This window comes from Podarcis liolepis, assembly GCF_965112155.1.
Source record: "Podarcis liolepis genome assembly, chromosome: 5".
NCBI lineage: Eukaryota > Metazoa > Chordata > Lepidosauria > Squamata > Lacertidae > Podarcis > Podarcis liolepis.
Genome location: NC_139556.1, coordinates 8,082,123 through 8,099,555, shown reverse-complemented (window position 1 = coordinate 8,099,555; position 17,433 = coordinate 8,082,123).

Genomic DNA, 17,433 nt, shown 5'->3' with positions numbered 1-17,433 from the left:
ACAGAATTTAGGAACAGATTATTTACAGATTCAAAAGAAATGATCACATTGTAATCCAAGCAGTCTTTCAAAACAGAAAATTGTTGAGCCTCTTCTCTGCGTTATCTGTCCACAATACGCACTTGATGTAAATGGCAATAATCCATATTTTGCTTCATACCTAACCCATACTTGAAATATTGGCTGCACAGATCAATCTGATTGTGGTATGGATAGTTTGGCTCTCTAGTAAAATGCCATAACTGTATTCTTGAAACACAGATTTAGTCAAATATGTTCACATTCCTCCATATCCTCCAATTTTAACCACTGTCTTAAATTAGAAATTTAACATGCATCATTGTATTGTGGAAAAACTGGGCACCACTAGGCCACAATTTCTCCAAGAGTTTACATATTGCATTTAACGCAGTTCAATATATTTTGCAAAAAGGCGAAGAGAAGAAAAGAAAAGCAAAGCAATTGATCAAATAGGTTCATTCATTGAACGATTTCCGGCACAAGATAAGAACGGAAGGATGCAAGCTTTGGTCTGTAAAAATCCACAGTTCCTTGATCCCAAAAGAATTGGGATTTGTGTGTGAGGGATCTATGGGGTTCGGTCCTGTAATAATCTGGTCGTAGTGGTGGTAGATTTGGGTAAGTCCTGCTACCCACTGGATCTTTCTTTGAAAGGAAGGTGGAGAAATTATTAGGAGTTTCCGGTGAGGATAGTAGTAGTTTGTTGCATCAGCTGAGTGATGCAGCCTCACTTTTACAGTTAAGAAAATAGAAGAGGCCTTGAACCGCATTATACCGCAGTATGCAAGTACTGTTTCCCCTGAACTTTTAAACATCCTTGTTCCTTACCCATCTTTGGCTGGGTTTCTGTTCCCTCATGAGCCCCCGAAATGTTGAGAAATTCATGGCGATCCGAGATTCAGATCAGTTTGCAATGGTACTGCTTCTCCCCCCCCCACCCTAGTTTGTTACAGTAAGGTAAAGGTAAAGGGACCCCTGACCATTAGGTCCAGTCGTGACCGACTCTGGGGTTGCCGCGCTCATTTCGCTTTATTGTCCAAGGGAGCCAGCGTACAGCTTCCGGGTCATGTGGCCAGCATGACTAAGCCGCTTCTGGCGAACCAGAGCAGCACACGGAAATGCCATTTACCTTCCCACCAGAGCGGTACCTATTTATCTACTTGCACTTTGATGTGCTTTCGAACTGCTAGGTTGGCAGGAGCAGGAACCGAGCAATGGGAGCTCACCCCATTACGGGGATTCAAACCGCCGACCTTCCAATCGGCAAGCCCTAGGCTCTGTGGTTTAACCCACAGCGCCACCCACGTCCCTATTTGTTACAGTAGTGGCAAGGAAAAGCTTGTTCGAAACAAAGCAAAACATGCGTAACCATCATAAATTGAAGGCAAGCTAAAATATTCTGTCACACAAATGAACTATTGTGTGGTACCGGTGGGAATATTCTGGGTTTGTCTCAGTCATAGAATCATAGAGTCATAGAATTGTAGAGTTGTAGGGTCATTTAGTCCAATCCGCTGCAATGCAGGAATCTCAACTAAGTATCCGTAACAGATGGCCACCCATTCAAAGAAGGCTCCGCCATGTTTCCCTCCATTGAATCAGGGGCCTTCGACGTGATTTGGGCCCATTCAGAGATTCAGAGTGTTCAGTGTGTCTGAAAGAAATATTTCCTCCTCAGACTTGCCATATGAAGAGAATGCTAGAGTCAAGAGAGGGGGGGAACTGACCTCGCTTCCAACTCAAGGGAAGTGGTTTTGTCAGGGCTCTTCCAGTCACAGTGTTTTTGGGAAACGGATGATGAAGTAATGCAGATGTGGGTAACTTGTTGCCCTCCCACCAACACCAGCAAGCATGGCCAATGGCCAGGGATGATGGGAGTTGTAGTTCAGCAACATTTGGAGAGCAAAGATTCCCCACATGCATGGTTTACTAGCTAGGCTAGAGGCGCTTGCTTGGAAAATGCTGGACAGTCAAGTCATTCTGCCTCTGCACACATCTCGTCCTGTAAAGTCAGCGTTGTGTGATTTTTTTATGCTAGTAGCATTTTCTAATTTTATGAATAATAAACCTCTTGGGGGAATTTCTGCTGGTTCAGTTACTTTGGATGATTTGTGTCAGATGGTGGGCTTCTCCACTCTGGATTCACACCAGCCTGTCTCCTCATGAGTGCAGGAAGCGTCTCCATGACCCCCTCCCCATCTCGGTGTTGACCTGGACCCTTCCCTTATTTAAATGCAGACTTTTTCAATCCTTGGAAAGTCCAAACCATCCAGCCAGGATAACAACACCTACACTTAAAAGGGTGTGGCGGGGGGGGGGATTCCAGGGCAACACCGGGATGGGCAAAATGTCATGTGGACACCCCTGTATTAATGGGGAGCAGGCAGAGCAGATGCAAATGCACATTTTGTTCTGGTGTGAACAAGCCCAATTTTTTTTTTAGAAGAAACAATTTTGGGTTCCTTTCAGCTTCCAGCCACGAGACATTCCTCATTTTGAAGTTGGTTTTGGTGAAGCAATGAAACAAAACGTAACCTGAAGATCTCACCCACTGGTCAGACCTCACCTGGAGTACTGTGTCCAGTTCTGGGCACCACAGTTCAAGAAGGACACTGACAAACTGGAACGTGTCGAGAGGAGGGCAACCAAAATGGTCAAAGGCCTGGAAACGATGCCTTATGAGGAACGGCTAAGGGAGCTGGGCATGTTTAGCCTGGAGAAGAGGAGGTTAAGGGGTGATATGATAGCCATGTTCAAATATATAAAAGGATGTCACATAGAGGAGGGAGAAAGGTTGTTTTCTGCTGCTCCAGAGAAGTGGACACGGAGCAATGGATCCAAACTACAAGAAAGAAGATTCCACCTAAACATTAGGAAGAACTTCCTAACAGTAAGAGCTGTTCGACAGTGGAATTTGCTGCTAAGGAGTGTGGTGGAGTCTCCTCCTTTGGAGGTCTTTAAGCAGAGGCTTGACAACCATATGTCAGGAGTGCTCTGATGGTGTTTCCTGCTTGGCAGGGGGTTGGACTCGATGGCCCTTGTGGTCTCTTCCAACTCTATGATTCTATGATTCTATGATTCTAATATTCTTCGATTGAACTTCACTGGGAAATTTGTATTTTCGGCCTTTTAGCTACCATGTGAGCTTACTTTGCATAAGCTGTTGTGTATCATTGCTGCAACACATCGTATTGTCCTATCTGTCAATTGCATTCATTACCTCGTCTACTGTTTATGCTGGGGTGCATTGACTTTGTCTGGTTTAAATATTGTTTCAATACTTGGTTCAAATAACTCATGCATTGTTTTCTTTTTAGTGTGGAATAATGTTTCATGCTTTCAAGATGGTGCATGGATTTCAGAAGCTTTGGGCCAAATCCAATGGCTTGGGGGGAAAAAAAGAAGCAAAAATAAAGGCAGCTGCAGTGAGCCTGATTCGGATTAGGGTTTAGGTGCAAGTGAAAGGGTTAACACCCCTTACAGTACTGATTGCAATCCTCAGTGCTCCTCCACACCTGCTATTTGCAGCAAGGGAGAAAACATACAGGCGCACTAAGGCCTGACCCCGAAGATGCATCCCTTCATTTCCTGACATGATTAGGCACTGCTGCTCCAAGTTGAATTTTTACCCTTTGAGAACTGGCGATAAATGGCACTGGAAACCAACAGCTAGCAAAATGGGGTGGTTGTTTTATGAGCAGGGATAATAATAATAATAATAATAATAATAATAATAATAATAATAATAATAATTTTATTATTTATACCCCGCCCATCTGGCTGGGCTTCCCCAGCCACTCTGGGCGGGTTCCAAAAGAATATTAAAATACTGTGATACATCAAACATTAAAAGCTTCCCTAAACAGGGCTGCCTTCAGATGTCTTCTAAAAGTCTGGCAGTTGTTGTTCTCTTTGACATCTGGTGGGAGGGCGTTCCACAGGGAGGGCGCCACTACCAAGAAGGCCCTCTGCCTGGTTCCCTGTAACTTGGCTTCTCGCAGTGAGGGAACCACCAGAAGGCCCTCGGTGCTGGACCTCAGTGTCCGGGTAGAATGATGGAGGTGGAGACTCTCCTTCAGGTATACTGGACTGAGGCCGTTTAGGGCTTTAAAGGTCAGCACCAACACTTTGAATTGTGCTCGGAAACGTACTGGGAGCCAATGTAGGTCTTTCAAGACCGGTGTTATATGGTCTCGGCGGCTGCTCCCAGTCACCAGTCTAGCTGCCACGTTTTGGATTAGTTGTAGTTTCCGGGTCACCTTCAAAGGTAGCCCCACATACAGCGCATTGCAGTAGTCCAAGCGGGAGATAACCAGAGCATGCACCACTCTGGAGAGGCAGTCCGCATGCAGATAGGGTCTCAGCCTGCGTACCAGATGGAGCAACCTGATGAACAACCTTATTTTGCTGCAGGGATGTATGTGGAACCAGGGCCGGAATTAGATGAAGAGAGGCTACTCCACTTGTGAGGCCCCTCCCAACCCCCCACCCTCGCGACTAGAAGAAAATGGAAAAAGTGTTTTGAACAAAATTGAGTGAAGCCAAGGTTGATGACGGGTATTTAAAATTCTGCAATTCACAATTTCTCCTCTAAAGGACATCAGAAATCTTCGTCAAAATTGGTTTGTCTAAGTTTGTGCAGAAGACTCAGTGCGTACAACCTCTCTTGAGACATTGTGGCCCTTAATTCATTTTTAATTCTTTTGAGACTTGAAAAACACCTCTCTCCCAAGCAGTTAGTGACTATAAATCTAAGAAATAACCGCAGGATTGCTTCCTCATTAGGAAAGGCCATTTGAATTTTTTCCTTGTATACTATTTTATAAAGGTCTGTATGAGACAGAGAGTGCTCTGCTGTAAGTCTATGGCTTTGCCTCACGTACAGATGAAAGTGCAAAAGTTGATCAATAAGTTTCAGGTCAATATCTTCTGGGTATGCTTCCATCAACAATTCACACCTTGCTGAATTTCTTTCTTAGATGCTATCAGAATAGCAAGAATGGAAAACAATTGTGCAACATCACTGTACACAGTGCTACTTCTTTTCAAATTGCCTTCAAATGCATTAATGTAGGAATAAAGGATTTTATCCCAAACTTATCTTTGGAAAAAAGTACATCTAAAGGCATCAGGTGCACTTCTGTCATTTCTTTGCCGTTCCCTCACTATTTGTTTCCTGGTGTTGTAGCTAACATTTGGCAAGGTGGCTTTTGCTTGTTTCTCATGCTCATCAAAATCTTCTTTAATTTTGCTTTAAAAAACCCCCAGAAGTGAACTGTACAAGCTTGCACAAGAACTCAAGAACAGGCCTGCTTTTTGAAGGTCTTTGCTGACCTTGTGAAAATGACCTAGCACACTTATATCTCTAAGATTCTGCAGACTTTGGCTGTGAACAAGGGCCCCACAATTATTTTTTTTCAAGTTGGGCCCTAGAGTTTCAAATTGGGCCCCACTGGCTAGCCCTGAGTCTCATAGTTGCTGGGCCCGAGTTGCCCTGCCCTCGCATGAAATCTTGGGTTTGCAGTTTGGGGAGAGGGGAGACTGCCCGCTGGGGGGCGGGCAGACCCCCTAGATTTAGAGGCCCTAGGATTCAGCCTACTTATCCTATACATAAATCCGGCACTGGGTGGAACAATCACTAGTTATGACATTGCTGCTTTATTTCATTATTTCCACCCCCACTAGTGAGACTTGTGTTTTATTTTCTGCATTCCATATCCGATGGAGACGGAAGAGACAACATGATGATATCTCGTGAGCATGTTGCTGGTGTTAACAGATTGTAAAATATGTGTCTTTTCTTCCTTAGGTTGTCTGTGAGTTTTTGCTGGACCTTGTTTTCTGGGTGTTAACTGCCTGAACTGCTTTCTGGAAAACAGCATCTTGAAAAATGAATAAACCGTTCTTTGAAATGCTACCTGTTACAGAAGGCTGCTTTCTCAGGCATTTAGAGAAGTGGTGGGAGCTGAGAAATGAGCTGATATATACATTTTGGCTTAAATTGATAGTTTATGTCTTCTTCGTTGTTGTTGTTGTTTAGTCGTTTAGTCGTGTCCGACTCTTTGTGACCCCATGGACCAGAGCACGCCAGGCACTCCTGTCTTCCACTGCCTCCCGCAGTTTGGTCAAACTCATGCTGGTAGCTTCGAGAACACGGTCCCACCATCTCGTCCTCTGTCGTCCCCTTCTCCTTGTGCCCTCCATCTTTCCCAACATCAGGGTCTTTTCCAGGGAGTCTTCTCTTCTCATGAGGTGGCCAAAGTAATGGAGCCTCAGCTTCACGATCTGTTCTTCCAGTGAGCACTCAGGGCTGATTTCCTTCAGAATGGAGAGGTTTGATCTTCTTGCAGTCCATGGGACTCTCAAGAGTCTCCTCCAGCACCATAATTCAAAAGCATCAATTCTTCGGCAATCAGCCTTCTTTATGGTCCAGCTCTCACTTCCATACATCACTACTGGGAAAACCATAGCTTTTACTATATGGACCTTTGTTGGCAAGGTGATGTCTCTACTTTTTAAGATGCTGTCTTATGTCTTCTTAGGAAAGACCATATCTTTGTGCTAGGTGTGTGAGGGACTTCCTAATAAAATCCAGCAGTCTTATCAAAGCTCCTTTAACCAATCTTCCCCTGAATTTTCTATGTGTTGCGCCCAGTGAGAAACTCCATTTGTTTCGGATTAAAATCCAGTGGCAATTATATTGGGACCAGTGTCCATCTCAAAGAGTTTTGCTTGTTTTGGTTTCTCTCAAAATTCATTGAAAGTCCCGCCCCCCCAGTCGTCTGAAAAATTGATTAGAAAGTTGTTTTGGGCAAATATTTTGTTAAAATTTGGTAAAATATTTTACAACTGCTATAGAATTTTCTGGTTTTGCAGACTTCTGAGGTACACCTTCAACAACATCTAAGGATGAATGTGAATTGTTATACTGTATATGATAGAATATTTAAAGATATTTCAATGAAATATATGAAAAATTTCAAGGAAAGATTTCTGATGAGACCAGCAAAAATTATCTGGGACTCACAAGTTGTGAGATATCATGTCTTTCTTACCACCACTGGATATTCTGTTGAAATTCTGGGACTAGGTAGGATAGTCTGCACTCAGTGAGGAAAACTGAGAAGATCTAGCTGTAAAGGTTCCCTCAGATTTCATTTAAAATGAAATTTGTGGAGGTTCCTGCTTAGTTGAAATCTTTGGAAATCATGGTAATTGAGGGTGAGGGCAAAAATTCAGTAAGACTAGAGAAATCAATTGTGGGGAATGTCAAATATATGATTATCCTTTCTAACACATATCATTGCCTTTCATTGACAGTGCTGAGAATTATTCTGTCTCTGTGGAGATGCTATTGTTTGGCTATATATTTTTCTTTCTGCTGTGAAATCTAGAAGTAGTTTAATGTCCCTTCATAGGTAAAGGTAAAGGGACCCCGACCATTAGGTCCAGTCATGACCGACTCTGGGGTTGTGGCGCTCATCTCTCTTTACTGGCCGAGGGAGCTGACATTTGTCCGCAGACAGTTTTTCCGGGTCATGTGGCCAGCATGACTAAGCCGCTTCTGGCAAACCAGAGCAGCACACGGAAACGCCGTTTACCTTCCTGCCGGAGTGGTACCTATTTATCTACTTGCACTTTGACGTGTTTTTGAACTACTAGGTTGGCAGGAGCAGGGACCGAGCAACGGGAGCTCACCCCATCGCGGGGATTCGAACCGCCAACCTTCTGATCGGCAAGTCTTAGGCTCTGTGGTTTAGACCAAAGCGCCACCCGCGTCCCAATGTCCCTTCATAGTACCAAATAAATTGTTTCATTCATTCACACAGACACCCACCCACCCCTTTGAAGAGCTACTTCTCTAACTTTGATGTTATGCAAATTGATGTTTGATATTGTGCAAATTGACGGTGAAGTAAATACACAAAAGTTTTGATCTCAGAATTGCCTTGAAAAGTTTTAGAAGATATGTGTGAAATAGACATAATTCCCTTTTGTTTATTTATAGTAATATTTTAATACATTTTTTTAGCCTTACAAGAATCCTCCAGAACAGCTTGCAGGAAAATCTTTTATGACTGGTGCAGACAAAATAGGGTCGCTTGCTTCCCGTAGTCAAGAGAGATACATTGCAAAATAAAATAAACAAACATTTTGAAAAGAGAGATAAGGAGGGAAAGACGTTTTGAATTCATTAATAGCTGTAATTCTAGTTAATTAGTCAATAAACTAATTGATTACATTTACATAAATATTGACAAAATAAATTACAGGTTTATGAAGCTTTTAAAAATATAATTGAAGCATATTTCTCAGAACAGTTAAAGAAGAAATCTATGTTTATCTCTTCCACCAGTGACTGCTCACTGGCATTTATGAATTCCCAGAGGAGAGAGAGGAGGGGAAAAAACTTAGGGAACCAGGTGCAATGAAGGAAGTGAAGAAGAGAATACTGGTTTTTTTTGTGGAGGAAAAGAATTAGAGGCAAGATTATCTTTAAATTCCTACATTTGCTTAGAGGTAATCTGCTCCTCAGGGACGCGGGTGGCGCTGTGGGTTAAACCACAGAGCCTAGGACTTGCTGATCAGAAGGTCGGCAGTTCAAATCCCTGTGACGGGGTGAGCTCCCGTTGCTCGGTCCCTGCTTCTGCCAACCTAGCAGTTTGAAAGCACTTCAAAGTGCAAGTAGATAAATAGGTACTGCTCAGGCGGGAAGGTAAACGGCATTTCCGAGCACTGCTCTGGTTCGCCAGAAGCAGCTTAGTCACGCTGGCCACATGACCCGGAAGTTGTCTGTGGACAAATGCCAGCTCCCTTGGCCAATAAAGCGAGATGAGCGCCGCAACCCCAGAGTTTGTCACGACTGGACCTAATGGTCATGGGTCCCTTTACCTTTACCTAATCTGCTCCTCAAGGTCTTTGAGCACGAGTTGGCAAACTAAGGCCCGGGGGCCGGATCTGGCCCAATCACCTTATCAATCCATTCCACAGACGGTCTGGGAATCAGCGTGTTTTTACATGAATAGAATGTGTGCTTTTATTTAAAATGCATATCTGGGTTATTTGTGGGGCATAGGAATTTGTTCATTATTCCCCCCCCCCCCAAAAAAAATAGAATCCGGCCCCCCACAAGGTCTGAGGGACAATGGACCGGCCCCCTGCGGAAAAAGTTTGCTGACCCCTGTCTTTGAGCATTCGGTGTAGAAAAGGCAGGAGACTGTAGTTATTTAGTCCTAAGGGAAAGGCACTCTGCACGGGCGCAGGAGTACTTTTCTTCCCATACTTGAGGCTCAGCTTTATTATTGAAAACAGACTCCTAAACTGCCTGGTAAGGCCTTGGCACAAATTAGGAGAAGGGGAGAATAGGCAAAATATGAATATAACGGGAGGAGGGAAAAAACCTGAAAAATTATAGATGAAGAAAGGAACAGGAGGACTGGATTGTTGTGGTCCCTCCCAGATAGGAAGGCAGATGTCTAGTAAACTCTAGTAAATGTCTAGTAAACAGTGAGGCAGGGGAAGGTGGGGAAATCTAGAAGAAGAAGAAGAAGAGTTTGGATTTGATATCCCGCCTTTCACTCCCTTAAGGAGTCTCAAAGCGGCTAACAATCTCCTTTCCCTTCCTTCTCCACAACAAACACTCTGTGAGGTGAGTGGGGGCTGAGAGACTTCAAAGAAGTGTGACTGGCCCAAGGTCACCCAGCAGCTGCATGTGGAGGAGCAGGGAAGCGAACCGGGTTCACCAGATTACAAATCTACCACTCTTAACCACTACACCACACTGGCTCTCTCTTACCCATCTACAGACCCATCCCTCCTTCCTGACCAATCCCTCCTTCCTCTGCCACATCCCATGTGCCTTCCTCTTCCTCGGACTGCCTTGACTCGCCCTCCTCCCTTGGCGTCTGCCTTGCAGGTGGTGTCACACCCCCAAAATCACTGGTCCCCTCTCCTGGGTCACTCCTCTGGTCCCTTGCCCCCTCCATATGTGCTTCTGAGCCCTGCCATTCCCTGATGTTGCATGTTGGGGAGCAGAAGGGGGCAAAGGGGGCATGCGAACCCCTGACCCAGGGGTCGGCAACCTAAGGCCCATGGGCCGGAAGCAGCCACGGAGGCCGTTTAACTGGCCCATGAGCCACCTGCTTGGCGAATCCCCGTGCGCTGCGCTAAACCGGCACAGTGCGGCGCAGGGACTCTCTTCTGCAGCTCTGGAAATCGCTTCTGCGCATGTCCACAGCGCCGGAAATCACTTTTGCGGACTTCCTGTTGGTTGCACGATCAACTGCAGTCGGGAGCTCTTTCAGCTGAAAGAGCCCCAGTGCTTTGAAGTTGGGGAGACTGTGTGAGCGACACAGTTCCCTGCAAAAAAAACCTCAGGTCGGGCGTTCTGAGGACCTGGTGTTCCGGTGGGTGCCTTCTAGTGACTCCCCCGCTCCCCAGTAAGCTCATAAGAGCCCCGAAAGTGAGCGGGAGACGCGGCACAGCGGAAACAACTGCTTTCTTCAAAGCTGCGAAGCTCCGATTCATAAGAATTGTGATTTGGAAAACCGTTAAAAGGACATGCAATGAAATTCAACCAAGGGGAAGCGAGGAAGTCACTTAACAAAGTTAATAAGTATAATTTTCAATAAGGCTATGATTTATGCTTGTTTGTCTTGTGTGTTTGTGTGTTTATAAAACTGTGAAAACCAATTAAAAAAAATGGGAAAAAAAGAGGAAATCGCTTTTGCGCATGCCCAGACGCCAAAAATCACTTCTGCGCAGGCACAGTTTTTGGTGTCGTGCTGCACTGGCCTGGCCCACGGAGGATCTCTGTGGGAGTGATCCAGCCCATGCCCGGTAAGCCTTGCCAACCCCTGCCCTAACCTCTGCCAAGCTGTGGCAAGATCCCAGGGGGTTCCAGACATTAACCTAAGGTCCGTGTTCCTTTGAGAATCAAGACATGGTGGAGGCTGTCGTAATTTTAAGAAATATGATTCATTCACATATTTACGTCTGAATTTAGATGGAGGGAGTCTAGATCTTACATCATGGTCATATCAAGAGGGGCTTCTCTCTCACAGCAGTGCAGCCATGGAGTCCAAAGCATCTCTCCCAGCCTGCCTTCAGCCAGCCTGCCCAAGATGGTTCTTCCTTGTTTCTCTTTTCTTCTTCCCAACGTATCCCTGCTCCAAACATCCATCTGCTCTCCCAAGCCTCCTTTTAAAGAGGCATATTCCCCCTCTGAGCACAGCCTGCCCCCTCCCTGCCCCCTTGGCAACCCATGTCTGCCCTGGTCCAAGGATTCCTCTCTGATGTGGGCCATCAGCCCTTTTTTGTCATGTTAACATCTCTGTCCCATTTGAGGCCCTGGCTTGGAAAGGAAACTTAGCTTACATTTCCCACTGGCTTGCAATCTTTCCTTCAATACTCCGAATGTTATCTACATTCATTAATTACTACTACAGTCATACCTCGAGTTGAATGTTGAGCACTTTCGGGTTGTGCTCTGCGGCAACCCGGAAGTAACAGAGTGCATTACTTCCGGGTTTCGCGGCTCGCACATGTGCAGACACTCAAAAAGACATCACGCGCATGCCGAGGTACCACTGTGCTCACTAATAGACTCTAGTACCTCAAATTTGTAACAGAATTGTTGACATACCATCAGACCATAAAAGCTGCTTTTTAACTCTGAGTGTTTAGGGAGTTAGAAGCTACAGTTCTTAATACTGCATAGCGGTGGGGGCGGGGGCTGATTCCTTGCAGCAAGAGTCAATATATTTAAAATGGCTACTCAGATCTTCTCCCAGGCCAAACTAAGCACTCCGTTTCATATAGAAGCCTCATCCGACCACCACTGATTTACATGTAGACTAGTTCAACCTTTAAGTGTGCTTTTTTTAAAAAAAATGCGCATTAAATGGGTTGTTTTTGTTTGTGATTCAGCAGTCAACTAATCAACATGGAACTTATTTCCTGAATCTAGCTCAGGACTAAGGATGGGTGATTTCTGTATCTGATTCATATTATTTTCACAAGTGCCAGCCCATAGGTTTGTTCCATCTTGGAGGGAAACCTGAATGGAGTTTTGCATTTAAAGATGTATTTCTAAGTACATTTGCTCTCAAGTTACTGATAATGCAGGTCTTTAAATTGATTTTGATACATTTTTTTTAAAGCAAAGAACTTCATTGGAATATGCAGCAAATGCAAAACTCAGTGAACAACTGCGTCCTAATTTGCCCAGTAGTTTGGGACGGAAGCAGGCCAGATTATATCAGAGTTTGCAAAGGTCAGATTCCTCAGTACCCAAGACATATGTTTAGAACTATTCAGTATATTTGCTCTACAATTTCAGTAGTGGAATTTGGTCCAAGAGGATTGCTTTGTTAACTACAGATTCAATCCTCAAACTAGGTGGACCAGGGATACCTAACATGGTCCCACTTTGGGGGTCCCACTTTGGGGGTTAGGGATACCTAACCATTGGCCATGCTGATTGGGACTGCTGGGAATTGTAGTGCAAACACATAAAGGTAAAGGGACCCCTGAAAATTTTTGAATGCTGATGACATTGAAATGAATTGAAGGGGTTCTAGCAACAAGGTAAAATGTAAGATGGGATTGATAATAGATAAACTAATAGGATATGAATTTGCTGAACCAATTCTTAAAAGGGATACAAAAAAGGGAGGCGTGAGGAAGTCAGGAAAATAAGTTAATTAAAGATGAGAAATCAAGAAAGAGGGAGTTTTGTTTTCTTTTATATGTGTTTCTTCTTCTTCTTTTTGTGTTTAATGTTTGTATTTTTGTATTTTGTAATTTTGTATTTTTCTGTTTTTGTATTTTTCTGAACTTTTCTATTGATAAAACTTAATAAAATATTAATGTAAAAAAAAAAAGTAAAGGTAAAGGGACCCCTGGCTATTAGGTCCAGTCGTGACCGACTCTGGAGTTGCAGCACTCATCTCGCTTTACTGGCCGAGGGAGCCAGCATACAGCTTCCGGGTCATGTGGCCAGCATGACTAAGCCGCTTCTGGTGAACCAGAGCAGCACACGGAAATGCCGGTTACCTTCCTGCTGGAGCAGTACCTATTTATCTACTTTCACTTTGATGTGCTTTCGAACTGCTAGGTTGGCAGGAGCAGGGACCGAGCAACGGGAGCTCACCCTGTCACGGGGATTCGAACTGCCGACCTTCTGATCGGCATGCCCTAGGCTCTGTAGTTTAACCCACAGCGCCACCCGCATCCTTAGTGCAAACACCTGGAGGGCACAATTAGCTATCCCCAAGTCAAGCCAACCTAGTTAAGCCTTTTTCAGTTTTTGACTCAGACTGTGTATACCTTACTGTTTACTCTCGCTCCATGACACTCCCATTGCTGGTGTTGGAAGTCTGATGTTAGCCATGTGACGTTAGCCACAACCCGTATCTATCCTGTAGTTTCTTGAGAGATACTGCCGTTCGATGTGTTTCCCCTCTTCTGTACGATTTTGAAAACACACTTTGCTGTTAGGCTGAGGTATGTACACCTGAGACAGCCACTGGGCATGGGCAGATGACAGCCTCCTTGAACAGAGTTGCAGGGGTGAGCTTAGCAGGCGTGGCGAAGCCAAACAGGCAAGACTTAGTGGGGACGTGTTGCTCAGTCCTGGGCTTTTGCTAATTTCTAGATCTCCAAATAAATTAGCTAGCTGTCACCGAGAGATCTTTTGAATTTTGATGAGGGGCAGTATTTGCACATGCGCCGCTGTGCATGTCATGTTGAAAGAAGCATGCTAGGAATTGTACACAGATCTCATTCATTTCAGTGGACTTCCATAGCAACACTTCCCAGTCGATTGTGCCCTTTGTGCTGATGGTTTATATGACATCTAAAGTTGATTTTTGCCCCCCCCCCCATGGCACTGTATCCATTAGTTAAAAGTGTTTGGTTTTGATCCTTCCCGGCTTTACATGTGTGTTTTAATTTAAATAATCAGGAAGCTTATAGCCATCTCGCCTTCCGTGCCATCAACTCGAGACACAAATACCGAAAACCTGCGCATGGCCTTACAAATAAGCTCATTAAAATTGTAAGAGGAAGAAGTGCAATGTAACTCTTTAATAGTCCCAGGAGAGAATGAAAACAGAGAACGCGAGAACATGCCTCGTTGCAGGTGCCAAGCTGACCATTAACAGGAGCTCTGCTTAGAGGATTTTATAATTTAAAACTTTAAAAGGAAACCATTGATTCATAAAACAGTAAGCGCATTTTTAGACAGATGCCTTCCCCATAGGCTTTCATTGATAGCTATGAATGTGACTGTGTCCCAGTCTCTGTAGTAGCTCATTTAGTAGCAAAACCTGACATTCTTGAGTGTGTCCTACTTATTATAGGGTTGGGCGATAGCTGGTTTTCGACTTCATTACATATCACCAGCTAAGAAAAAAGGTAAAGGTAAAGGACCCCTGGACACTTAAGTCCAGTCAAAGGTGACTATGGGGTTGTGGCACTCAGCTCGCTTTCAGGCCGAAGGACAGACAGCTTTCTGGGTCATGTGGCCAGCAGGACTAAATCACTTCTGGCACAACGGAACACCGTGACGGAAACCAGAGCACACAGAAACGCCATTTACCTTCCTGCCATAGTGGTACCTATTTATCTACTTGCACTGGCGTGCTTTTGAACTGCTAGGTTGGCAGAAGCTGGGACTGAGCAACGGGAGCTCACCCCGCCGTGGGGATTCGAACCGTGAACCTTCTGATTGGCAAGCCCAAGAGGCTCAGTGGTTTAGACCACAGCGCCACCTGCCCAGAGTGATTGGGGAAACCCAACCAGATGGGCGGGGTATAAATGATTAATAATAATAATAATAATAATAATAATAATAATAATAATTTGGACCCAAGCTCACTGAAGCTATTTAGGGGGCAATGAGAGACACTTTTGGGGTGTAATATTCTGTACCCCACCACTGTAAGCTTTCAAGTGTAAATATGTGTGAAAAAACCATATTTCTAAGATGCTGAAGACTCACTGATTTTCCAGTGGAGGCACAACTCTGGGTGAGGTCATGGGGTAGGGTTGCCAAATTTGTTTTTTTTTAATACATTTTTTATTAATTTTAACATACAAATTATAAAACATACCACACAAATTATTACAAATACACTTTTTTTGGACTTCCATCAGCACCTCTGATGATCTTCCGTCTTAACCTCTTTTATGCATTACTTAATTTTATATTGTCTTTACCTCGCTTAACTAATCATCTCCCCCTTTCCATTTTTACAATATTTCCAACAATACTCCTCACAGAACTTCTTGCAAAGCTACAAACGTCGTCTGATCATCACAAATACTTTTCATATAGTTTGTAAATTTACTCCAGTCTTCAGTAAATTTCTGGTCCCGCAGGTTTCGAATCCTTCCTGTTAATTTGTCTGATTCTGCATAGTCCATCAACTTCATCCTCCATTCTTCAATTGTTGGCAATTCTTCTTGCTTCCATTTCTGGGCTAATAGTATTCTAGCTGCTGTTACTGCATATAAAAAAAAGCTTACATTCTTTTCTATTTATATCACTTCCCACCATTCCCAATAGAAATGCTTCTGGTTTCTTTGTAAATGTATATTTCAACATTTTTTTTCAACTCGTTATATATCATTTCCCACCCAAAAACGTTTCACCTTTTTGCATTCCCACCACATATGATTAAATGTTCCTTCTTTTTCTTTACATTTCCTACATTTATTGCTAGTTTTATACATTTTTGCTAACTTAACAGGAGTGATATATCATCTATACATCATTTTCATCGCATTTTCTTTTAATGCATTACATTGTAAATTTACTCCAGTCTTCAGTAAATTTCTGGTCCCGCCGGTTTCGGATCCTTCCTGTTAATTTGTCTAATTCTGCGTAGTCCATCAACTTCATCCTCCATTCTTCGATCGTTGGCAATTCTTCTTGCTTCCATTTCTGGGCTAATAGTTGGGTTGCCATATTTTGAAGAGCAAAAGAAGAGGACACATTTATCTGTCAATACTTTGAGTGTGTAAAACAGGCGAAGTGCATCCGTTTGCGGATAGTGGGCGGCCAGTGGCGTAGCGTGGGTTGTCAGTACCCGGGGCAAGGCAAGTAATTTGCGCCCCCTAACCCCTAACCTGCCGCCGCTGCCAGTTTCTTCTTGCTGCTGCCTGGTCTGGTCTGGTGTGGTTCTCTCCCGCGCTCAGCGCTGCGCTGGGTGGCCGCTGCACTGTCCCTCCCCCAGATAGTCCCTCGCTCTCTCTCCGCACCGCACGCCTGGCACCCACCCCCTCCACAGTGGGCGGCGACCCAGCGGCTCGGATCGGATTCGCACAGCCAGCACTGCAGTGAGAGAGAGTGAGTGAGCCAGGTAGGGGCAGAGAGCTGCGAGTGCGAGCGCGCCCCCCAGATGTTGCGCCCGGTGCGGCCGGCCCCCCCTGCACCCCCCACGCTACGCCACTGTGGGCAGCGGCCACTATCTTCCTTCACCTGTACTTTGATTGGGGGTGGGGGCTTCTTATACAACGTAAACAAGAGCTGGGGCAGCAGTGAGGAGAAGAAGGTGATTTCTGGGGGTCGAAGACGCCATCCGAACGACCCCCTGTCCCATTTTTTTTTTTTTTTTAGCCCATGAAACCAGTAATGGAGTGGATGGAAGGGGCACAATTTCTCTTACCCCCACAGTCCTTTCCGTCTTTTCTGCTGGCCCCCATGAAAGAGCTTGAGGGGCATCAACCCTGGAATATACTTCCCCAGCTACCACTGTCACCCCCCAAGCTTACCCTCCCCCAGCCTAAAAAGGGGGGGTGGGAACCCTGGACATTTTGTCAAATTAAAAAAATCCACCGGGACATAAATTTTAACCCTGAAGAAGAGGGGGAAACTGTGCATATGGCAACCGTATCCTGGAGCTCCCTGGAATCTTTTTTTAAAATAATATTTTTTATTAATTTTAACATATACATTATAAAATGTACCACAAAACTTATCACTTATACAATCTTTTTAGACTTCCATCAGCACCTCTGATGATCCACCGTTTTAACCACTTCTTATGCATTTCTTAACTTTATATTGCCTTTACATCTCTTAACAAATCATCCTCCCCCTTATCCATTTTTACAATATTTCCTTATCCATTTTTTACAATATACTCCTCACAAAACTTCTTGCAAACCTACAAACGGCGTCTGTTCTTCACAATTACTTTTCCGTAAATTTACTCCAGTCTTCCGTGAATTTCTGGTCTCGCCAGTTTCGAATCCTTCCTCTTAGTTTATCTAATTCTGCATAGTCCATTAACTTCATCCTCCATTCTTCAATCGACGGTAACTCTCCTTGCTTCCATTTTTGGGCCAATAATATTCTTGCTGCTGTTATTGCATATAAAAAGAGCTTACATTCCTTTCTATTTA